At 38.6% G+C, this 24,706-nt stretch overlaps 1 long non-coding RNA gene across 1 annotated transcript in view; it reads left to right on the forward strand.

Moving 5' to 3' along the window:
- LOC138379161 (uncharacterized) overlaps positions 1 to 24,706 on the forward strand; it is a 123,319-nt gene that overhangs the window by 85,811 nt on the left and 12,802 nt on the right. Inside the window, exon 2 of the long non-coding RNA XR_011231975.1 lies at positions 3,673 to 3,969. This is a non-coding gene — a long non-coding RNA (uncharacterized lncRNA). The remainder of the gene's footprint in view (positions 1 to 3,672; positions 3,970 to 24,706) is intronic.

The raw sequence follows: 24,706 nt of genomic DNA on the forward strand, positions 1-24,706 counted from the left end.
GATCTGAATACTGAAAACTATAAAATACTAATTAAAAAAATTAAAGATGAAAAAATAAATGGAGAGACATCTGTGTTTATGGATTGGAAGAATTAACATTGTTAAAATGTCCATCCTCCAGATTCAATACAATCCCTATCAAAATTTCTTTGTAATTTTATACAGAAGTAGAAAAAAATAATATAAAATTTATATGGAACCACAAAAGACCCCAAGTAGCTAAAGCAATCTTGAGCAAAATTGAACAAAGCTAGATACATTACACTACCAGACTTCAAAATCTATTACAAAGCTATCATAATCAAAACAGCACGGTACTGACATAAAAACAGACATACTGACCAATGAAACAGATGAGAGTCCAGAATCAAAACTCACATTTAGAGTCAATTGATTTTCCACAATGGTGCCAAGAACACACAATGGAGAAAGGGCAGTCTTTTCAATAAAAGGTGTTAAAAATATTGGATATCCACATGAAGAAGAATCAGATTGGACCCTGTCTCACACCATGCACAACAATCAACTCAAAGTGGATTAAACATTTAAATATAAGACCTGAAACTGTAAAATTACTAGAAGAAAACATAGGAGAAATAGGCCATGACATGGACCAGAAAAGATTTCTTAGATATGACCTTAAAAGCACAGCTAACAAAAGCGAAAATAAACAAATGAAATTGCATCAAACTAAAAAGCTTCTGCACAGCAAAGCGAACAATTAATAGAGTGAAGAGCCAATCCATGAATTGGGAGAAAAAGTGGGCAAAGGACCTGAATAGACATTTCTCAAAAGAAGACATACAAATGGCCAAAATATATATGAAAAAGCTCTCAGCATCATTAATTAACAGGGTAATTCAAATTAAAACCACAATGAGATATCATCTCTCACCTGTTAGAATGGCTATTATCAAAAAGATAAATGATTGGCAGGTGTGGTGGCCTACGCCTATAATTCTAGCACTCTGAGAGGCTGAGGCAGGAGAATTGCTTGAGCTCAGGAGTTGGAGATCAGCCTGAGCAAGAGCGAGACCCATCTCTACTAAAACAGAAAAATTAGCAGGGCCTGTGTGTGAAGTCCCAGCTACTCAGGAGGCTGAGGCAGGAGGATGGCTTGAACCCAGGAGTTTGAGGTTGCAGTGAGCTATGATGACGCCACTGCACTCTACCTGAGGCTACAGAGCAAGACTCTGTCTCAAAAAAATAAAATAAAAAAATATAAAATATAACAAGTGTTGGTGAAGATGTGGAAAAAAGGAAACCCTTGTACACTGTTGGTGGGTATGTAAATGAATACAGCCATTATGGAAAACAGTATGGAGGTTCCTCAAAAACCTAAAAATAGGATTATCATATGATTCAACAATCCTGTTTCTGGGTGTGTATCCAAAGGAATACACTGTTCAATATGTTGAACAGATATCTGTACTCCCATGTTCATTGTAACATTATTCATAATAGCTAAGATAGGGAAGCAATCTACATATCCAAGAATAGAGGAATGGATAAAGAGAATGTGATGTGTGTGTGTGTGTGTGTGTGTATAGTGGAATACTTTTAAGTCTTGAAAAAGAAGGAAATTCTGTCATTTGCAACAGCGTGGAAGAACTTGGAGGATATTATGCTAAGTGAAAAAATCCAGGCACAGAAAGACCAGTAATGCATGATCTCACTTATATGTGGAATCTAAAAAAGTCAAATTCATAGAAGTAGAGAGTAGAATGGTGGTTACCAAAGGCTGAGGAAGGGAGGTGGATGAGGAAAGGAAATGTTGATTAAAGGGTACAAAGTTTCAGCTAGAGAGGAAGAACAAGCTATAGTGATCTGTTGTATGGAATAGTGACTATAATTAATAATTATGCATTGTATATTTCCAAATTGCTTAGAGATTAGATTTTAAATCTTCTCACCATAAAATATTGATAAATATGTAAGGTGATGGATATGTTAATTTGCTTGATTTAATTATCCCACAATGGAAACATCAAAATATCACATTTGTATCACATAAATGTATATAATTATTTGTTAACTAAAAATAAAACATAATTTAAAAAAAGAATCCACAGTGAAAAAAATGAACATATTTGATTATGCACACATTTAAAATTATGGGAAAAACTAACCTAAAATATTCAAACCAAATGACATGCTGAGAAGAATATCTGCATTACATAAAATAGACAAAGGATTATATAACTATTTCACAGAGAGATCCCATAAACTAGTAAGAAGGAACACAGTCCGTTAGAAAAATAGGTAAGGATATGAACAGGCAATTCATATCCACACACACATACTTGTGCACACATGTGCACGTGTACACACATGGCCAATGAACTTAGGAAAAGATGTTAACTCAGTGCTGACAAGGGTGGGGAAATGGGCATTCCTGGATACTGTTGGTAAAGTGTAGAATGGTACAAATTGCCTTACATATTTTAACCCAGCCACCCCAGTTATTGAAATCTAACCCCTAGAAAGGAGAGGGATGCTCATTGCAGTACTGTTTGTAAAAGCAAAAAATTAGAAGTTAAATGTCTCTTGATAAGGGAGAAGTATATACACAAAATGGGATAGTAGGCATGTACTAAAAAAAGAAGGAAATAATAGATAAGATTTATTGAGTGCTTACTATGTTCCAAACATAAAATTGTAAGTGTTCTTAGAAGAGCACTTATAAGGTAGCACTTACAAGGTAGATTTAATAAATAAGAACAAGGTAATAAATACATGATATATTAATTGAAAAAATGTTTCAGACTACTATTAAAATAAATGTGAGTAAATAAATGCAAGTATAAATGTATTATTGCAAAGATCCAAATATTTATATTTCTATGTATTGCCATATGTAGATATGTAGATTTAGACATAGCTTTATGAATATCAGAAAAGTTTGGAAGGCTTCACTGCGAAGTATTAATGGTAATTAAATCTAGGGATTGGATTAGATGGGGGATGCTTTTATTTCTTACATAATTATAAACACATGGGATTGTGGGTAATTTTTTTTACTTTTTTGTGCTTTTCAAATTCCAAATTAAATAAAAACATGTTGGTGGTGATAGTACAGGAATAGTAGCGATCTGCCCCACCATAGTAAACACAGCTTGCTCAATGGATGTAGTTTTTGATGGAAAAGCTTGGGAGAAGAACGCTACTTTGATGCAGTGGACAGAGAGAACTAGATGTTTCCCTAAGTGGGAGCCTGAATTCTATCAGTAATTTATAACTAAGAATACATTTAAAAAATAGAAAATAATCATTGACATCAGCAGCCACCAGGGAAAGGGAAATTTTGGTAGTTACAATTGGGAAGGTGCAGGATAGAGAAGTCCATTTTGGGAAAGCGGATGTAGATGGGGTAGCGGTTTGGATTGTTGTGATGTCACATGAGGACTCTGGGTGCCCAGGGGATGGGATAAAGCAGGTGGGGGTAACAATTTTTTGATTAGTCTTACATATTTGTCTTTGGTTCTTCTATTCATTGTTTTGCCATGAAAGTGATTTAAAAACTCTAGGTCAACAATGCCTGACTTTGAGTATAAGGTCTAGTTTGGAGGGGACAAAGCTTTATTATCATTGCTTCTACTGCCCCTTGTCCAGCTTAGTTTAATCTAGCCCAGCATCTCCTTAATATTTCTCTCCTTTCCATTCTTCTTCCAGACCCATGGAGAAGAGAAAAATAGAGTGTGCAGGGGAAGGAAGAAAAGGACCAAGATTATTTTTAAATCACTCATCGATGGAAAAGCATTTCAGCAGGACTGTTGCTTTTATGGTCCCTATGCCTGCCACATGCCTCTAATTTTTACAGAGGCACCAGTATCTCTCCAGATTTCAGGATGACCATTTGTCATATGACTTTAGTTTTCTGATGTGTTCACAGAAAGTCATCAATATACTGCCTATCCAGCTTTTTTCTGTTGCAAGTATGAGAGCTACAGTTCTGAGCTGAAACCACAAGTAAGTGATGTGATTTTAATTGAATTACTAAAGTGATGTAAGTAAACTAAATGAAGATAAAGATTAAAGAAAACTAGACAGAAATCTAAAAGATATAAGTTTAGAATGGATATGTGAGCAGTATAATTAAGAAAATAGCATCAGCAAAAAACCTCACCCATTTTCTAAAAATGACTTTTAATTATCTGTCAATATTTATTGATCATTTACTAAGTGTAACATATCATAAATGCTTTGCCTACCTTTTAAAACAGAATCTTTTCACCAACCCTCTGAAGTTCTCTTATTATTCCCATTAAAAGGAAACTGAGGCACAAACAATTTGAGTAACTTGTCCAGGGTCATATAATTAACAAACATTGGAACTCAGACTCCAATGCAGGAATTCTGATTCCAGAGTCTGTCTTCATTATATAAATTAAAAGAGGCTATCACTTTTTCAAATATTAAAAGGAATCCAGTGAACAAAGAAAGAACATGCTGTAAGAAATAGTTCAATAGAAGAAGATCCTATAATAGTATGTAAAAGGAGAAATACTCTCATATTGATGAAAGGAAGAAAAGTAAAGGAAAACCTGTGAGGATTTTAGAGCACCCTGACCATCTGACCCAGGCAGACACTTCTAAGAGCAGTATGGAACTGTATTTAAGGTCGACAGGAATAAAACTGTCCATCTTATCTTACTTTTCTTGTATATATGCTCAGATTACGCCCTATTATTCATTGGCAACTTCAGCTCTTGAACTCTGAAAATTCCACCAATGCTATGTGAGCATTGAGGAAAGATATTTTTTATTTTATATATTCCCACTGTTTGTAGATATGTGCATTACATTGCTAAAGAATCATTTCCTTTGCCTGAGGCATAAGACAGTTTAAAAATAACTTGTGTTGTGATTAGAAAAGTCTTTGTGTAAAGATACCTGAAAGAGACAGAGCATTCAGAGCCACCTGTAAAATGCATGATGGGTGATAGTTTTCAACTGTGCTTGGGGGGGAAACAATTTGTTTTGTATAGAAATAAAGACTAGACAAGAAAAAAGGGAATATGTTAATGTGAAACATATTGTAATGTATTTAAACATATCTGTTGCTAATGAACAGGACAAATCCCCTAAATATAAAAGATATGAAATTTAGGGGATTTATGCAGTTGGCCATACGTGCTCTTTCTTGACCTGTTAGTGGTGGTGGTGGAGGGGGAGGGAGGCACAGGGAAGTGGGGGAAATAGTATTTCCACTAGAAGAATTTTGAACCTAAAGTGTAAGAAAACATTCTCATTTCTGTTGATACCAGTTACACTTCATACAGACCTTGGGTGGTTGCCAGGTTATTATTTGTAAGCCCCTATTATTGTCTTAACTCTATACATTTTACATTATGTCCAGTGAGGCATGTGTTTGGAAATCTTACTTTGAGTCCAGCAATTATAGGGAATCCAGAATACTTAGCAGTGTCATTCTTTATTTCAAAGCCTAGCCTAGACTTTTAAAATATTTTAATATATTGGATTATCACAAGACAACATCTTGTTGAAGAAAACCGCCCTCCCCATCCAACCTGAAATGGAGGGAGTCAGTATTAACTTCTGTCCGAATCTGAAACAAAATCAGCTTCACTAAACCTTCTCGTAGACAAGCAGACTGCATTATTAGATAAGGTGAGATTGGAAAGTCTGGTTGGAAGTTTTACCTTAAAATGTTTCTTCCTGTGGGGAGGGCATGAGCTCTCCAGTGACTCTTTGTTCTGGCAGCAGGAGGAAGGGCAGAGTGCTGGTGTCCCGGCTGGAGGAGCCAGGGGTTAGCTGGTGCCTTTTATTTCAACATTAAAACACTGTAGAGAAAAGGATCTGGCTCTCCACCTTTTAATATTGCTCAATCATTTCTTTTACTTCTTGCTTCAGTGAGCACAGTATGTGGTTTGCTAGGGAATCTATTAAAAAGAAAACCTTCAGTTTTATAGATGGATTTTGGAGAAATCTATAGTCAATGCATGTTTCTCAATTCCTTTACAACTGGCTTAATTCTCTAAATCTTGGTGAAGGCATGCTAAAAAATTGGCTTCTAATTTATAATTTAACAAGTGACAGGATATTTCGACGTTAGCAAATGAAGGAAAATGTTTTATATAACAAACCACGAGCGTGGCTTTCCATTTTTGGTTAGTTGTACTGAGGAGATCATCACAATCAAACAGCAGGGCTGTTAGAAGCCTAGGCCAATTTTGCTGAAACTTTCTGGGCAACTGAGATCATTCCGGCTCAGCTTTGTATTTAGATTAAAGTGGTTAAGAATGTCCACCCTTCCCCCACCTTTAAAATTTTTGTTTTGCTCATAATTACATAAACTTTTTTTGCATATGTATTTATAATTTGTAGTCTATATTCATCCTGGGGCTTTAGTTTCTTGATTTTTATTTTCTAAGGGCCACTGTCAGCTTTTCACCAACATCTAAACCACAGTGAGTACAGGAAGGCATGAAACTTGACAAAACGTTTGTTGCTAAGGGAAAGGTCCAGTGTAGAAGCTGTTGTATTCCTCGATGGTGAAGGTCATGCTTCTGGTGACTGTATTCAACACCCGCTTGGATTCTCTCTTACTCTGGGTCTGACTTAGGGCATATGGTGTCATCTTTTAGCTGATTTAGAAAAGGTTTGTGGCCGGGTGTGGTGGCGGCTCATGCCTGTAATCCTAGCACTCTGGGAGGCCGAGGCTGGTTGCTTTGAGCTTAGGAGTTTGAGACCAACCTGAGCAAGAGCGAGACCCTGTCTCTACTAAAAATAGAAAAAAATTAGCTGGGCAACTAAAAATAGAAACAAAAAATTAGCCAGACATGGTGGCTCATGCCTGTAGTCCCAGCTGCTCAGGAGGCTGAGGCATGAGGATCGCTTGAGCCTAGGAGTTTGAGGTTGCTGTGAGCTAGGCTGATGCCACGGCACTCTAGCCTAGGCAACAGAGTAAGACTCTGGCTCAAAAAAAAAGAGTAAAGAAAAGGTTTATACCAAAAGTACTCTTTGAGAAATCCTTAAAAATAAATTTATATCAATCCAGGTAATTCTCTAGACCAGAAACTCAAAATTCTGTAGGAGGTGTGTGTAACAAACAGAAAGGAGTTGAGTAGATGACACTGAAACTAACATTGCCTTTTAAATCATGGTGAAAGCATAAAATACACATGTGCAAATAAGGCCCACTGGCTGGCTAGGTGTGACTCGTGTTTTATACTCATTTTGTTTTCTTACAATGAGAATACTTAACTGGGTAATAAAGTTCTCTCTCCTCTGGTCCCTGAGAAACCAACCTCCCAGCTCCAGGTCCCATTTTTAGCTAGGACAAATCTCATCTTATTTAACCAATCTTTCCATAAGTGGCTGAGTCAAGGAAGTTATTACTTTCTGTGGTCTAAATTGCCCAACAGAAAGCCATTTTACCTAAATCCTAGGACCCCTGTGGAAAAATCCCAATTGGTTACTGTGCTTGTAAACTACATAAGATGCTGACTGGCTCCTCCTCACAAGCAGAACTAGTTTTAAGATCTTCACTCACATCACCTTAGTTAAACTTGAAAATTTCCTGTTCGTTATAGCAAGAAAGACAACTCAATTCTGCTATTTCTAAATATTATTAGAAAAGTTCTGACCTTGGATACAATTCATTTCCTGAACAGGACTGTTTCTGGGAAATATGGCTGAATATGTGGCATATTGACCTAAAAATATATTGCAAAACATGATTTATTTGCATTGAGGATCTGAAAATCTGTGGTATCCATGAGGTATTTCTTCTTTTGGAAAAGTTAAAAAGTCATAAATAGTTCTTCTTGTCAATCTAATCAAATACTTAAGAGGACTGTACAATAATTATCCTTTTAAAAATAGGATTGATATTTAACTGCATGTTCAGCAAAATTAATTAATTGGAGGCTTCTGTAATTCAGGCATGGTTAGTTGTCCAAGTAACCTGTGAAGGCTCCATTTTGCAAAATTATTTAAGTACATAATGATTATACCTTTCACTTGTATAGGACACTTTACAGATAACTCACTATTAATAAGCATTTATTAAGGCAATTATAAGTACATTCTGCTTTTATAGTTATAAATAACCCTTCTCTTTCCTCACAAGAGAGATTATTATTATCCCCTTCATGTGGAAGAGTGAATGGAGGCAAAGATTGAGCATTAATTATAGGCCTGTTGTCTGTCTAGGCTAATAAGTATACGGTGAAGGGATTAATACCCTGAATAGATTATAATTTGAAATCTATGACTTATCTCTATTAATGCTCAATTCTTTACCACTTCGGCAAAATGGAATCATATTTACAGTGAAAAAAAAGATACTCTCTCTAGTGGCTTTAAACACCAATTCTCTAATACTCCTTCATTAAGATGTGGGATCTTTGTCCAACCTTTGAATCAAGGCCTTGTGACTGCTTGACCAATAGAAAATACAGTGAAATTCACACTGTGCTGATCTCTGGCCCAAGCTTTAAGAAGCTGGCAACTTCTACTTCCTATCTCTTAGGATACTTGCTCTTGGAACCCAGCTATCATGCCAGGAAGAAGCCTAAGCAGCCAGTGCATCAGCCCTCACGGAGCAACTAGCACATGGCTCTGGCTGAACTTCCAGATGACAGCTGGCTCCAACTTGCCAGCCGTATGAGTGAGTCATCCTGAAAGTGAGTCTCCAAGCCCTTAACTGAGCTGCTCTGATGACGCTGTGTGGAGCACAGATTAGCTATTCCTGCCCAAATGGTAGATTTGTAAGCAAAATAAATGATTATTGTTGTTTTTAAGTTACTAAGTTTTGAGGTGATTTTTTATGCAACAGTAGATAACTGGAACATGTTCTAAGGAAGTGGCAATGTTCCCAGCTCCCTTCTCTTTGGCATAGCAAAAGCTAGGTGCTACTTTACAGCTGAACCCTTGATACTAGTGTCTTGCAAAGGAAGAAAGTGAACACAACAGGTTTCCAGGGAGGTTTGGGCCCTTACTAAATGTGGTGGAAACTGTACTTGTTCTAGGATGATGCATAACAGACTAATCTAATTTACTGAGCGTCCACTAAATGCCAGGCACAGTGCAGCTCTAATGGAGGCAGCTTTGGTGTTTTTAGATCTGTTTTTGCTACTAACTCACCATGTGGTCTTGACAGATTATTCTGACCTAATGAATCCCATTTCTTCCTTTATAAGAGGGTTTAGACAAATGTCCTCTCAGATCCTTCCAGCTCTAATACAATAATATTTATACTATATATACTCTAAATATATGTACTCTTAAAACTTTAGCTGCTCCATTTGAAAAACTAAATCTTTATTGCTCTCCCCCACAAAAACGACTCCTTGTTTCATTATCGAATATTTTTACCCTTGTAGAGAGTATTTCATTCCTAAGAAAGTTTGAAAGTTCACCTAGCCTGAACCTGATGCTCTCCAAATGACAATTATCTAACATAAAGCTAAAAACACAAACAAAAAAGGACCTAAAAGCTGAGACGAGGAAGCTCTGTTGGGCAAGTCAAAATGGGGCCAATAATATTTACTTCACAGGGTTGTTAAAAGAAATAATGTATGTAAAGGCTATAATTCAGAGTTTGATACTTAACAGACACTCAACAAAAGTTGTTCTTACTCTTTTCTTCTTTTTTTTTTCATCTTATTATGGGGGATACAGAATTTCAGGTTACATACGTTGCCCATGTACCGCCTGTCCCCCCAAGTCAAAGCTCCAGGCGTGTCTGTTCCCCAGACAGTGCGCGTTGCACCCATCATGTAGATATATATCGATCCCCTCCCCACCCCCCTCCCCAAGTCAGCACCTTCAAGCATGACCATTTCCCAAACGGTGCCCAATGCACTCATTATGTAGGCATACACCCATCCCCTCCCCCCACCCCCCACCTCAGTCTGATATCCGATTGGTATCGTTCCCAGATGTGTATTTAGGTGATGATCAGGGAAACCAATTTTCTGGTGAGTACATGTGATGCTTGTTTTTCCATTCTTGGGATACTTCACTTAATATAATGGGTTCCAACTCTCTCCAGGAGAACCATAGAGATGTCGTATCTTCATCATTCCTTATAGCTGAGTAATATTCCATGGTATACATATACCACAGCTTACTAATGCAATCATGTATTGATGGGCATTTGGGTTGTTTCCACATCTTTGCTATTGTGAATTGTGCTGCTATAAACATTCGGGTACACGTGTCTTTGTTGCAGAATGACCTTTTTTCCTTTGGGTATATGCCCAATAATGGGATTCCTGGGTCAAATGGCAGATCTACTTGAATCTGTTTAAGATACCTCCATAATGCTTTCCACAGGGGTTGCACTAGTTTGCAGTCCCACCAGCAGTGTATTAGTGTTCCTGTCTCTCCACACCCACGCCAACATGTGTTGTTTTGGGTTTTTTTGATAAAGGCCATTCTCACTGGGTTTAAGTGATATCTCATTGTGGTTTTGATTTGCATTTCTCTGATGATTAGGGATGTTGAGCATTTTTTCATATGTTTGTCATTCTTATATCTTCTTTTGAGAAGTTTCTATTCATGTCATTTGCCCACTTTTTGATAGGGTTGCTTGATTTTTTCTTGCTGACTTTCCTGAGTTCTAAATAGATTCTTGTTATCAGTCCTTTATCTGATGTGTAGTATGCAAAAATTTTTTCCCATTCTGTAGGTGGTCTGTTTATTCTCGTGACTGTTTCTTTGGCTGTGCAGAAGCTTTTTAATTTAATCATGTCCCATTCATTTATTTTTGTTGCTGCTGTGATTGCCTTGGGGGTCTTCTTCATAAATTCTTTGCCTAGGCCAATGTCTGTAAGAGTCTTTCCTACATTTTCTTCTAGAATTCTGATTGTATCACGCCTAAGGTTTAAGTCTGTTATCCACCGTGATTTGATTTTTGTAAGAGGTGAAAGCTGTGGGTCCTGTTTCAGTCTTCTACAAGTGGCTAACCAATTCTCCCAGCACCATTTATTGAATAGGGATTCTTGTCCCCAGAGTATATTCTTTCCTGCTTTGTCAAAAATTAGGTGGCTATAGGAGGATGGATCTATATTTGGATTTTCTGTTGTGTTCTACTGGTCTGTGTCCCTGTACTTGTACCAATACCAGGCTGTATTAAGAACCACGGCCTTGTAGTATAGTTTGAAGTCTGGCAAATTAATACCTCCCATTTTGTTTTTGTTGCTTAAAATTGCTTTTGCTATACGGGGTCTTCTCTGATTCCATACAAAGTGTATAATTATTTTCTCTATGTCTGTGAAGAATGATGTTGGTAATTTAATAGGGATTGCATTTAATCTGTAGATCACTTTGGGTAGTATAGACATTTTAACAATGTTGATTCTTCCGACCCACGAGCATGGTATATTTTTCCATCTATTTGCAAGTTCTGCTATTTCTTTTCTCAGTGTTTCATAGTTTTCCTTATAGAGGTCCTTTACCTCTTTAGTTAGGTATATACCTAGATATTTTATTTTCTTTGTTGCTATTTTGAAGGGTATTGAGTCTTTAATTTGGTTTTCCAATTGACTGTTATTGGCATATATAAATGCCTTTGATTTGTGTATATTAATTTTGTAGCCTGATACTTTGCTATATTCATTAATCAATTCCAGGAGTCTCATGGTTGAATCCTGGGGGTTTTCCAGATATAACATCATATCATCAACAAAAAGTGAGAGTTTGATCTCTTCCTTCCCTATTTGGACTCCCTTGATTTTGCTCTCTTGCCTGATAGCTCTTGCAAGGACTTCCAATACTATGTTGAAAAGTAATGGGGACAGTGGGCAGCCCTGTCTGGTTCCAGTTCTAAGTGGGAGTGCTTTCAATTTTTCCCCGTTCAGAATGATGTTGGCTGTGGGTTTGTCATATATGGCTCGTATCATTTTTAGGTAGGTTCCATCAACGCCTATTTTGTTAAGTGTTTTTATCATAAAAGGGTGTTGAATTTTGTCAAATGCTTTTTCTGCATCTAATGAGAGTATCATATGGTTTTTGTTTTTGCTTCTATTTATGTGGTGAATTACATTTATAGATTTACGTATGTTGAACCACCCCTGCATCTCTGAGATGAAGCCCACTTGGTCATGGTGGATTATTTTTTTGATAAGTACTTGGATTCGATTTGCTAGTATTTTATTGAAAATTTTTGCATCTATATTCATGAGGGAAATTGGTCTGTAGTTCTCTATTTTTGTTGCGTCCTTTCCTGGTTTTGGTATCAATGTTATATTGGCTTGGTAGAATGTGTTGGGGAGAATTCCATCCTTCTCGATATTGGAGAATAGTTTATGTAAGATGGGCACCAGTTCCTCTTTGTATGTATGGTAAAATTCAGGTGTGAACCCATCTGGACCAGGGCTTTTCTTTTTGGGAAGGTTTTTTATTGCTGTTTCGATTTCAGTTCTTGATATTGGTCTGTTCAGGTACTCTATTTCTTCCTGGTTGAGCCTGGGAAGACTATGTGTTTCTAAAAATTTGTCCATTTCCTCCACGTTCTCCAGTTTGTGTGCATAAAGATTTTTGTAGAATTCATAGATGATATCTTGTATCTCTGTAGCATCGGTTGTGATTTCTCCTTTCATGTTCCTAATGGAGGTTATTAGAGATTTTACTTTTGTGCTCTTGGTTAGTCTAGCCAGAGGTGTGTCTATTTTGTTTATCTTTTCAAAGAACCAACTTTTTGTTTTATTAATTTCCCTTATAGTTTCTTTGTTGTCCTTTTCATTTAGTTCTGATTTGATCTTAGTAATTTCTCGCCTTCTGCTGGGTTTGGGATCGTTCTGTTCTTCTTTCTCCAGTTCTTTGAGTCTATTCGTTAGGTTGTCTATTTGCATGTTTTCTGTCTTTTTGATATAGGCATTTATGGATATGAATTTTCCTCTCAGGACTGCTTTAGCTGCATCCCATAGATTTTGATAAGTTGTATCTCCATTGTCATTTAATTCAAAGAAATTTTTGATTTCCATCTTGATTTCTTCTTTTATAGAATAATTATTCAGGAGAAAGTTATTTAGCTTCCATGACTTTGAGTAAGAGTGAGGGTTTCTGTTTGTGATCATTGTTACTTTTATTCCGCTGTGATCTGAGAAGATGCATGGTATAATTTTTATTTTTTTGAATTTTTTAAGACATGCTTTATGTCCTAGGATATGGTCAGTCTTAGAGAATGTCCCGTTAGCTGATGAGAAGAATGTATATTCTGTGGACTTTGGGTAGAATGTCCTGTAGATGTCAGTCATGCCCATTTGTTCTAGCATTCATTTTAAGTCCATTATGTCTTTGTTTATTTTCTGTTTAGAGGATCTGTCCTGTACTGTCAGTGGGGTGTTAAAGTCTCCAGCTATTACAGTATTGTTATCTGTCATTTGGTTCAGATCAAGTAGGGTTTGCTTTATGAATCTGGGTGCACCTAGGTTGGGTGCATATATATTGAGTATAGTCATGTCTTCTTGTTGAATTGTGCCTTTAACCAGTATATAGTAACCGTCTTTGTCTTTTATTACTTTTGTTGGTTTGAAACCTAAGTTATTGGAAATTAAGACTGCCACACCAGCTTTCTTTTGGCTACCATTTGCTTGAAATATCGATTTCCATCCTTTTATTTTCAGTCTAAATGCATCTTTGCAGGTTAGGTGAGTTTCCTGAAGAAACAGATACTTGGTTTGTGTTTTCTTATCCATTGGGCCAGTCTATGTCTCTTGAGCGGGGAATTCAAGCCATTCACATTTATTGAGAAAACTGATAAGTGGGACAGATTTTTGTTCAGCTTGTTGGGCAGAAGTTCATTGCTATGTTTTCTCTCTTGAGCCATTGTGGTATCTGGAATTTGATCTTTAGCGCTTGAGTAGTTTTACATTCGTGGGTCTTTCTTGTGCTGATCCGTGTGTAACTCTCTTTTGAGTACTTCTTGGAGGGCTGGTCTTGTCTTGGTGAATTCCCTCAACCTTTGTTTATCTGAGAATGTCTTAATTTCTCCTTCATATAGAAAACTTAGCTTAGCTGGGTACAAGATTGTAGGGTGGGCATTATTTTGTTTCAGAAGAGTGAAAATGGGGCCCCAACCTCTTCTTGCTTGTAAGGTTTCAGTTGAGAAATCTGGTGTAATTCTGATGGGCTTTCCTTTGTATGTTACTCGTTTCTTTCTCCTTACAGCTCGGAGAAGGGACTCTTTAGTGGATATTTTGGTCAGCCTGATGACTACGTGGCGTGGTGTTTTCCTATTTGCTGTGAATCTCCCAGGGGTCCTTGGAGCTTCTTGAATCTGTATTTCTAGAGTTTTAGCAAGGCCTGGAAAATTTTCCTCAATTATGTCTTCAAATAGCTTGTCCAACCCTTGCTCATTATCTTCTTCACCCTCAGGAATGCCAATAACTCTCACGTTAGGTTTTTTCACATAATCCCACATTTCTTGAAGACTCTGATCATTTCTCTTATTTCTTTGATCTATCTCTGTGACTGACTTATTTAGTTGGAAAGAGTTATCTTCAATTTCTGAGATTCTTTCCTCTGTTTGATCTACCCTGCTCTTGAGACTTTCCACAGTGTTTTGTAGCTCTCTGAGTGAATTCTTCATTTCTAGGAGTTCAGTTTGGTTTTTCTTCAATATTTCAATTTCTTTAGTGAATTTTTCCTCCAAATCCTGTATTTTTTTGGTGGTTTCTTTGTGTTGGTTATCCATTGTTTCTTGTATATTATTCAGCTTGTTTATAATCCATAATTGAAATTCTTCCTGTAACATGTTGGTATTTTGGGTCTGGTTTGTGTCAAATGGTTGAGAGCTAGTATTTCTCTTTGGGGGTGAGATTTCCGTTTGATTCTTTGTGCTCCCCGTGTTTTTTCACTGGGCCCTTCCCATCTAAATTTATCGTTGGATCTTTTCTTACAGATTTAGTCTGGTTAGCAGCACTCTTTGTACTCTGTTCTTAGGCTATGAAGCAGTCTAGGTATGTTGCTTCCTTTGTCAAGAGGGGGAGACTGTTGTGTATTGTTTAGAGTTTTTTCTATTTCAGTTGGGGGGCTGCTTCTGGTGGGTCCAGCCCTAGAGGATTGGAGTGATCCAAGACCGCTTTGGTGAGTTGAGACACTGTGTTGTGGTCTTTAGTTGCAGACTGAAATTCTCTCTATTTGTTTGTTTGTTTCCCTTAGGTTCTTCCTCTATGGAGGTGGTTTCTGTCTCTTTCTGCAGGAAAGATATTAGCTACGAGGAGTGGACAGTGCCCTCGCTCGCTCAGCACCCCAGCTGCTGCAGCTCCCATGGGCAAAAGTCTGCCCTGGCCCAATGTCCCCAGGGACCAGGCTCCACACTCTCGCGTCTGGAGAGGTACTCAGTGTTTACACAAGGGCGGGGCCCCTATAGGGGGTCCACGGACCAGGGGAGGGAGCCGCCCAGGGAGCCTCTTGGCACCCTATGGCTCCGCAGCAACTTGGCTGTGGGCCCCAAGATGGTGATTGCATGCCCGCAGATCGCCGACGCTGGGTATGACTGCTCAGGGTCTGGTAGGTACCAGAGCTGGGTGCCTGGAGAGTTCCGAAGCCCACCGTGGCTCCCCAGCTAGAAGGCAAAAAGAGAGAAGAAAGGAAAAAATAAAAAAGCAAGGCAGGGCAGGGCAGGGCAGAGCAGGGAAGGGCAAGGCAAGGCAAAAAAGAAAAGAAAAGAAAAAAAAGGCAAGGCAAGGCAGGGCAAGGCAGGGTAAGGCAGGCCAAGGCAGGGCAAAGCAAGGCAAAAAAGAAAGAAAAAGAAAAAGAAAAGGGAAAAGAAAAATAAATCAAATCTGTAGTTCAGCGATCCTTTGTTTTTTTATGCTTTAGCACAGCTCCGTCCCTCCACGCCGAGCGTGGCCCCGGCTGAGATTCCCCCAGGGTCCAAGCTATTTTCCTGGTAATGTCTCTTGCCCACCGTGTTTATGTATATCCCGCGCTCTTGGTGTGGGTTCAGAGAGTAGCGGAGGGAGCCGCCCAGGGAGCTGCTCAGCGCCTTATGGCTCCGCAGCGGTTTCGCTGTGGATTTCAAGATGGTGCCTGCATGCCTGCGGAACTCCGGGACTGGAGGGGATTAACTTTCCGGGTTCGGCAACCACCGGAGCCAGGGACCTGGCAGGCAAAGATGCCCGCAGGGGCTGTCCGGCTAGTTAACCGCTGAAAAAAAGCAGAAAAATACACAAAAATAAAATATATAGTTCGGTGACCCTATGTTTTTTTAAGCCTTAGCGCAGCTCCATCCCTCCACGTGGAGCACGGCCCGGGTGAGATTCCCCCAGGGTCCAAGCTGTTTTCCTGTTAATGTCTCTTGCCCACCGTGTTTATGTATATCCCGCGCTCTTGGTGTTGGGAGAACAAGCCACTTTCTGCTTTCCTAGGAGGCTGCCCCCGCCCCACTCGATGGTGGGGCGGGTGTAGACAACCCGCGCTCCGCTTTCTATTGTCCGTCCCGCACTCTCCAGAATTTCGCAATCTTATTTCCCGTTCATCTCAGACTTTTTTCACTCTGTGTGTCCCACATTGATTCTCCGTGGATTCACACCACTGTTCTTGTGGGGGAGCGGCCCTCTAGCGTTGTGGTAGGTCCGGATCCATGCCTTCCTCTCCGGGAGCACGAATCCAGGCATTCACCACCACTCCGCCATCTTTCTCTCTACTACTCTTTTCTTCTTGAGAAGCAAACCAGAAAAATCATTTGGAATGTGAAATTTTGATCATAGAATTGCATATAATAATTTTCTGTTTCTACGAGTTTTTGTAGTCTCAAATGTCTTACATTAAAAGATTGGTGTTTAATACATTGTAGCTCTTTTGTCCATCTATTTGACAAATATTGGCTGCTTGGCTTCTGATTTTGCTAAATTTGACCTTCTTTTTTTAAAATAAGAAATTGTCCTCTCCAAGAATATAAGTCAGTATATATGTAATGTCTAATTTATTCTAAGATAATGCCTGAAGAGATGAACTGTGGCATGACATTTTAAAAATTCATAAAATGAATTTGTAGTATTCCTTTACTGGACAAACTTATTAAGAATATATTATTGTTTCTCAGGTATATTGGTTATCTATTGCTCTTTTACCAAATTATTCCAAAACTTGGTGCTTAAACAACAGTAAGTGTTTTCTATGGGTCAGAAATTTGGGATTGAGTTCTCACTTTGGTCTCTCAAGAAACTGTAGCCAAGATGTTTGTTGGGGCTTTAGTCATCTGAAGGCTTGAGTAGGGGCAGGAGAATTTGCTTCCACTGGTTTATTTATGTGCTTGCAAGTTAGTGCTGGCTGTTGTTAGGAGACACCACACCAGTTCCCAGCCAGGTGGATCTTTCCATGGGGATGTTTCAATGTTCTCATAACATAGCATTTGACTTACTCTAGAATGAGTGATTTGAGAGAGTGCAAGGAGGATACCATAATGTCTCTTACCTAGCCTTATAAGTAAAATCTTGTCACTTCTACAATATCTTATTAGTTATGCACATCAGCCCTATTCATTTGGGAAGAGGAACACTCAAGGGCTTGAGTACTGGGAAGTAGGAATCATTGTGGACTATCTCGGACAATAGTTACTACTATATCATAGTTTTAGCTTAGGTTCTTTTCTCTTACCACTCTGCACATACTCCATGCACAAGCCTATCCGCATCCATAGATTCACACGCCACCTTTATGTCTAATTATTCCTAAATAATATGTAAATATGCCCAAATTTCTCTTCTGTTCTTCAGACCCTGATGCATAATATCTATTGGATATTCATTTTATCTATCCATGCAATTGGTGTTTACTGAGCAGCTACTAGAAACCAGGCCCCAAACTAGTCTAGATAAGCAGGACGGGTCTCCTTCCCTAGTGGAACTTATAGTTTAGTGAAGCAGGAAGACAATAAACAAATAAATAAAGAAAATATTTACAGCTAGTGGGAAATTTAATCAAAGAAATTTACTGCCGTAATAATGATGGGGGTGTGTGATAGGAGAGAAGAGAGTTAGTGACTTTAAATGCAGTGGAAAAAGAAGAACCCTTTGAAGAAGTGACATTTAAACTGAGACATGATAAAACAGCAACTCAAAGTACTGTAAAGAAAAAAAAAAATAAACTGAGATCTGAAAGATAAGATTGGAAAGATGGGAGCACCAGGCACTGAGAACAAGCATTTAGTGTGAAGGCTCTGAGGCAAGGAAGAACATAGTGAGAGCTGGCAACTGTCAAAATCATTATGGCTGGAGAACTATGAGTGAGAGAGAATGGCAAGAGGTAAGACTGATGAGGTGAGCAGGGACTAGAGCACAGAGGGCCTAACCTATGTGATGGGGTTTGAGTACAATGGAAAGAAACAGGGGTTTTAAGGAGGGACCAGTTCTATAGTATATATAACAAGTCCATAAGTAAACCCATTTTTATGTTGTCTCCCACTCCAAATTGCTGGTTCTCCAAAGCTTCCTGCATCACTGAATAGCAGTACCATCCACCAGTTGTTAAGGGTACAGGCTTTGGAGTTAGCCAGGACTTTTTGAATCCTGGTTTTACTGCTCACTAGCAAAGAAATCTTGGAAGTGTTATTCACTCTATATGATCTTCAGAGTCCTTACCTTTAGAGAGGGAATTGTGGTGAGGATTAAATTGTTTGGCAACTGGTACATAGTAGCTGTGATGATTATTTTCTTTTTTTTTTTTTCTTTTTTTTTCTTTTATTTTTTTTTTTATTCATGATAAATTATTAAGTGAACAGTGCAAGTTAAAAACAATAGTTTCATATTTTTTTCCCCACCCCCCCTTTCCCGAGTCAGCACCTTCAAGTGTTACCACTCCCCAAACGGTGCGCAATGCACTCATTGTGTAGGCATACCCCCATCCCCTCCCCCACCCCCCACCTCAGTCTGATGTCCAATTGGTGTCGTTCCCAGATTTGTATTTAGGTGATGATCAGGGAAACCAATTTTCTGGTGAGTACATGTGATGCATGTTTTTCCATTCTTGGGATACTTCACTTAATATAATGGGTTCCAACTCTCTCCAGGAGAACCATAGAGATGTCGTATCTTCATCATTCCTTATAGCTGAGTAATATTCCATGGTATACATATACCACAGTTTACTAATCCAATCATGTATTGATGGGCATTTGGGTTGTTTCCACATCTTTGCTATTGTGAATTGTGCTGCTATAAACATTCGGGTACATGTGCCTTTGTTACAGAATGACCTTTTTTCCTTTGGGTATATGCCCAGTAATGGGATTGCTGGGTCAAATGGCAGGTCTACTTGAATCTGTTTAAGATACCTCCATAATGCTTTCCACAGGGGTTGCACTAGTTTGCAGTCCCACCAGCAGTGTATTAGTGTTCCTGTCTCTCCACACCCACGCCAACATGTGTTGTTTTGGGTTTTTTTGATAAAGGCCATTCTCACTGGGGTTAAGTGATATCTCATTGTGGTTTTGATTTGCATTTCCCTGATGATTAGAGATGTTGAACACTTTTTCATATGTTTGTTAGCCATTTTTATATCTTCTTTTGAAAAATTTCTATTCATGTCCTTTGCCCACTTTTTGATAGGGTTGCTTGATTTTTTCTTGCTGACTTTCCTGAGTTCTAAATAGATTCTTGTTATCAGTCCTTTATCTGATGTGTAGTATGCAAAAATTTTTTCCCATTCTGTAGGTGGTCTGTTTATTCTCGTGACTGTTTCTTTGGCTGTGCAGAAGCTTTTTAATTTAATCATGTCCCATTCATTTATTTTTGTTGCTGCTGTGATTGCCTTGGGGGTCTTCTTCATAAATTCTTTACCTAGGCCAATGTCTGTAAGAGTCTTTCCTACATTTTCTTCTAGAATTCTGATTGTATCACGCCTAAGGTTTAAGTCTGTTATCCACCGTGATTTGATTTTTGTGAGAGGTGAAAGCTGTGGGTCCTGTTTCAGTCTTCTACAAGTGGCTAACCAATTCTCCCAGCACCATTTGTTGAATAGGGATTCTTGTCCCCAGGATATATTCTTTCCCGCTTTGTCAAAAATTAGGTGACTATATGAGGATGGTTCTATGTTTGGATTTTCTGTTGTGTTCCACTGGTCTGTGTCCCTGCACTTGTGCCAATACCAGGCTGTTTTAAGAACCACGGCCTTGTAGTATTGTTTGAAGTCTGGCAAATTAATACCTCCCATTTTGTTTTTGTTGCTTAAAATTGCTTTTGCTATACGGGGTCTTCTTTGATTCCATACAAAGTGTATAATTATTTTCTCTATGTCTGTAAAGAATGATGTTGGTAATTTAATAGGGATTGCATTGAATCTGTAGATCACTTTGGGTAGTATAGACATTTTAACAATGTTGATTGTTCCGATCCACGAGCATGGTATATTTTTCCATCTATTTGCAAGTTCTGCTATTTCTTTTCTCAGTGTTTCATAGTTTTCCTTATAGAGGTCCTTTACCTCTTTAGTTAGATATATACCTAGATATTTTATTTTCTTTGTTGCTATTTTGAAGGGTATTGAGTCTTTAATTTGGTTTTCCGATTGACTGTTATTGGCATATATAAATGCCTCTGATTTGTGTATATTAATTTTGTAGCCTGAGACTTTGCTGTATTCGTTAATCAATTCCAGGAGTCTCATGGTTGAATCCTGGGGGTTTTCCAGATATAACATCATATCATCAGCAAAAAGTGAGAGTTTGATCTCTTCCTTCCCTATTTGGACTCCCTTGATTCTGCTCTCTTGCCTGATAGCTCTTGCAAGGACTTCCAATACTATGTTGAAAAGTAATGGAGACAATGGGCAGCCCTGTCTGGTTCCAGTTCTAAGTGGGAGTGCTTTCAGTTTTTCCCCATTCAGTATGATGTTGGCTGTGGGTTTGTCATATATGGCTCGTATCATTTTTAGGTAGGTTCCATCAATGCCTATTTTGTTAAGCGTTTTTATCATAAAAGGGTGTTGAATTTTGTCAAATGCTTTTTCTGCATCTAATGAGAGTATCATATGGTTTTTGTTTTTGCTTCTATTTATGTGGTGAATTACATTTATAGATTTACGTATGTTGAACCACCCCTGCATCTCGGGGATGAAGCCCACTTGGTCGTGGTGGATTACTTTTTTGATAAGTACTTGGATTCGATTTGCTAGTATTTTATTGAAAATTTTTGCATCTATATTCATGAGGGAAATTGGTCTGTAGTTCTCTATTTTTGTTGTGTCCTTTCCAGGTTTTGGTATTAATGTGTTTTTTTTTTTTTTTTTTTTTTTGTTGAGACGGAGTCTCACTTTGTTGCCCAGGCTAGAGTGAGTGCCGTGGCGTCAGCTTAGCTCACAGCAACCTCAAACTCCTGGGCTTAAGCGATCCTACTGCCTCAGCCTCCCGAGTAGCTGGGACTACAGGCATGCGCCACTATGCCCGGCTAATTTTTTCTATATAGATTTTTAGGTGTCCATATAATGTCTTTCTATTTTTAGTAGAGACGGGGTCTCGCTCAGGCTGGTCTCGAACTCCTGACCTTGAGCAATCCACCCGCCTCGGCCTCCCAGAGTGCTAGGATTACAGGCGTGAGCCACCGCGCCCGGCTTGGTATTAATGTTATATTGGCTTGGTAGAACGTGTTGGGGAGAACTCCATCCTTCTCAATATTGGAGAATAGTTTATGTAGGATGGGCACCAGTTCTTCTTTGTATGTATGGTAAAATTCAGGTGTGAACCCATCTGGACCAGGGCTTTTCTTTTTGGGAAGGTTTTTTATTGCTGTTTCGATTTCAGTTCTTGATATTGGTCTGTTCAGGTACTCTATTTCTTCCTGGTTGAGCCTGGGAAGACTATGTGTTTCTAAAAATTTGTCCATTTCCTCCACGTTCTCCAGTTTGTGTGCATAAAGATTTTTGTAGAATTCATAGATGATATCTTGTATCTCTGTAGCATCGGTTGTGATTTCTCCTTTCATGTTCCTAATGGAGGTTATTAGAGATTTTACTTTTGTGCTCTTGGTTAGTCTAGCCAGAGGTGTGTCTATTTTGTTTATCTTTTCAAAGAACCAACTTTTTGTTTTATTAATTTCCCTTATAGTTTCTTTGTTGTCCTTTTCATTTAGTTCTGATTTGATCTTAGTAATTTCTCGCCTTCTGCTGGGTTTGGGATCGTTCTGTTCTTCTTTCTCCAGTTCTTTGAGTCTATTCGTTAGGTTGTCTATTTGCATGTTTTCTGTCTTTTTGATATAGGCATTTATGGATATGAATTTTCCTCTCAGGACTGCTTTAGCTGCATCCCATAGATTTTGATAAGTTGTATCTCCATTGTCATTTAATTCAAAGAAATTTTTGATTTCCATCTTGATTTCTTCTTTTATAGAATAATTATTCAGGAGAAGGTTATTTAGCTTCCATGACTTTGAGTAAGAGTGAGGGTTTCTGTTTGTGATCATTGTTACTTTTATTCCGCTGTGATCTGAGAAGATGCATGGTATAATTTCTATTTTTTTGAATTTTTTAAGACATGATTTATGTCCTAGGACATGGTCAATCTTAGAGAATGTCCCATGAGCTGATGAGAAGAATGTATATTCTGTGGACTTTGGGTAGAATGTCCTATAGATGTCAGCCATGCCCATTTGTTCTAGCATTCTATTTAGGTCCATTATGTCTTTGTTTATTTTCTGTTTAGAGGATCTGTCCTGTACTGTCAGTGGGGTGTTAAAGTCTCCAGCTATTACAGTATTGTTATCTATCATTTGGGTGAGATCTAGTAGGGTTTGCTTTATGAATCTAGGTGCACCTAGGTTGGGTGCATATATATTGAGTATAGTCATGGCTTCTTGATGAATTGTGCCTTTAATCAGTATGTAGTAGCCATCTTTGTCTTTTATTATTTTTGTTGGTTTGAAAGCTAAGTTATTGGAAATTAAGATTGCCACACCAGCTTTCTTTTGGTTACCATTTGCTTGAAATATCGATTTCCATCCTTTTATTTTCAGTCTAAATGCATCTTTGCAGGTTAGGTGAGTTTCTTGAAGACAGCAGATACTTGGATTGTATTTTTTTATCCATTGGGCCAGTCTATGTCTCTTGAGCGGGGAGTTCAAGCCATTCACATTTATTGAGAAAACTGATAAGTGAGACAGTTTTTTGTTCAGCTTGTTGGGTAGAACTTCATTGTGATGTTTTCTCTCCTGGGCCATTGTGTTATCTGGAATTTGATCTTTAGCTCTTGAGTAGTTTTATATTCGTGGATCTTTCTTGTGCTGATCCGTGTGTAATTCTCTTTGGAGTACTTCTTGGAGGGCTGGTCTTGTCTTGGTGAATTCCCTCAATCTTTGTTTATCTGAGAATGTCTTGATTTCTCCTTCGTATAAAAAACTTAGCTTAGCTGGGTACAAGATTCTAGGCTGGGCATTATTCTGTTTCAGAAGCGTGAAAATGGGGCCCCAATCTCTTCTTGCTTGTAAGGTTTCAGCTGAGAAATCTGGCGTAATTCTGATGGGTTTTCCTTTGTAAGTTACTTGTTTCTTTCTCCTTACAGCTCGGAGAAGTGACTCTTTAGTGGATATTTTGGTCAGCCTGATGACTGCGTGGCGTGGTGTTTTCCTATTTGCTATGAATCTCCCAGGTGTCCTTTGAGCTTCTTGAATCTGTATGTCTAGAGTATTGGCAAGGCCTGGAAAATTTTCCTCGATTATGTCTTCAAATAGCTTGTCCAACCCTTGCTTATTATCTTCTTCACCCTCAGGAATGCCAATAACTCTCAAGTTAGGTTTCTTCACATAATCCCACATTTCTTGAAGACTCAGATCATTTCTCTTACTTTTTCGATCTATCTCTGTGACTGACTTATTTAGTTGGAAGGAGTTATCTTCAATTTCTGAGATTCTTTCCTCTGTTTGATCTACCCTGCTCTTGAGACTTTCCACAGTGTTTTGTAGCTCTCTGAGTGAATTCTTCACTTCTAGGAGTTCAGTTTGGTTTTTCTTCACTATTTCAATTTCTTTAGTGAATTTTTCCTCCAAATCCTGTATTTTTTTGTGTGTTTTCCTTGTGTTGTTTATCCATTGATTCTTGTATATTATTCAGCTTGTTTATGATCCATAATTGGAATTCTTCCTGTGACATGTTGGTGTTTTGAGTCTGGTTTGTGTCAGATGGTTGGGAGCTGGTATTTCTCTTTGGGGATGAGCTTTCCATTTGATTCTTTGTGCTCTCCGTGTTTTTTCGCTGGGCCCTTCCCATCTAGATTTATCGTTGGATCTTTACTTATAGATTTAGTCTGGTTAACAGGACTCTTTGTGCTCTATTCTTAGGCTGTGAAACAGTCTAGGTATGTTGCTTCTTTTGGCAAGAGGGCGAGACTGTTGTGTATTGTTTAGAGATTTTTCTGTTTCCGTTGGGGGACTGCTTCCGATGGGTCCAATCCTAGAGGATTGGAGTGATCCAAGACCGCTTTGGTGAGTTAGAACACTGTGTTGTGGTCTTTCAGAAGGCAGGCAGGGTCCACACTAATAGTAGACTGAAATTCTCTTTGCTTGTTTGTTTCCCTTTGGTTCTTCCTCTATAAGGGAGGTTTCTGACTCTATCTGCAGGCAAGATACTAGCTATGGGGAGAGGACGGTGACCTCGCTTGCTCAGCGCCCCAGTTGCTGTAGCTCCCACGGGCAAAAGTCTATCTTGGTCCAATGTCCCCAGGGATCAGGTTCCACACTCTCGCTTCTGGAGAAGTATTCAGTGTTTACACTTCCGTGGGGATCCTATATAAGGTCCGTGGACC

Source organism: Eulemur rufifrons, chromosome 2 (assembly GCF_041146395.1).
Source record: "Eulemur rufifrons isolate Redbay chromosome 2, OSU_ERuf_1, whole genome shotgun sequence".
In the NCBI taxonomy this organism is placed as follows: domain Eukaryota; kingdom Metazoa; phylum Chordata; class Mammalia; order Primates; family Lemuridae; genus Eulemur; species Eulemur rufifrons.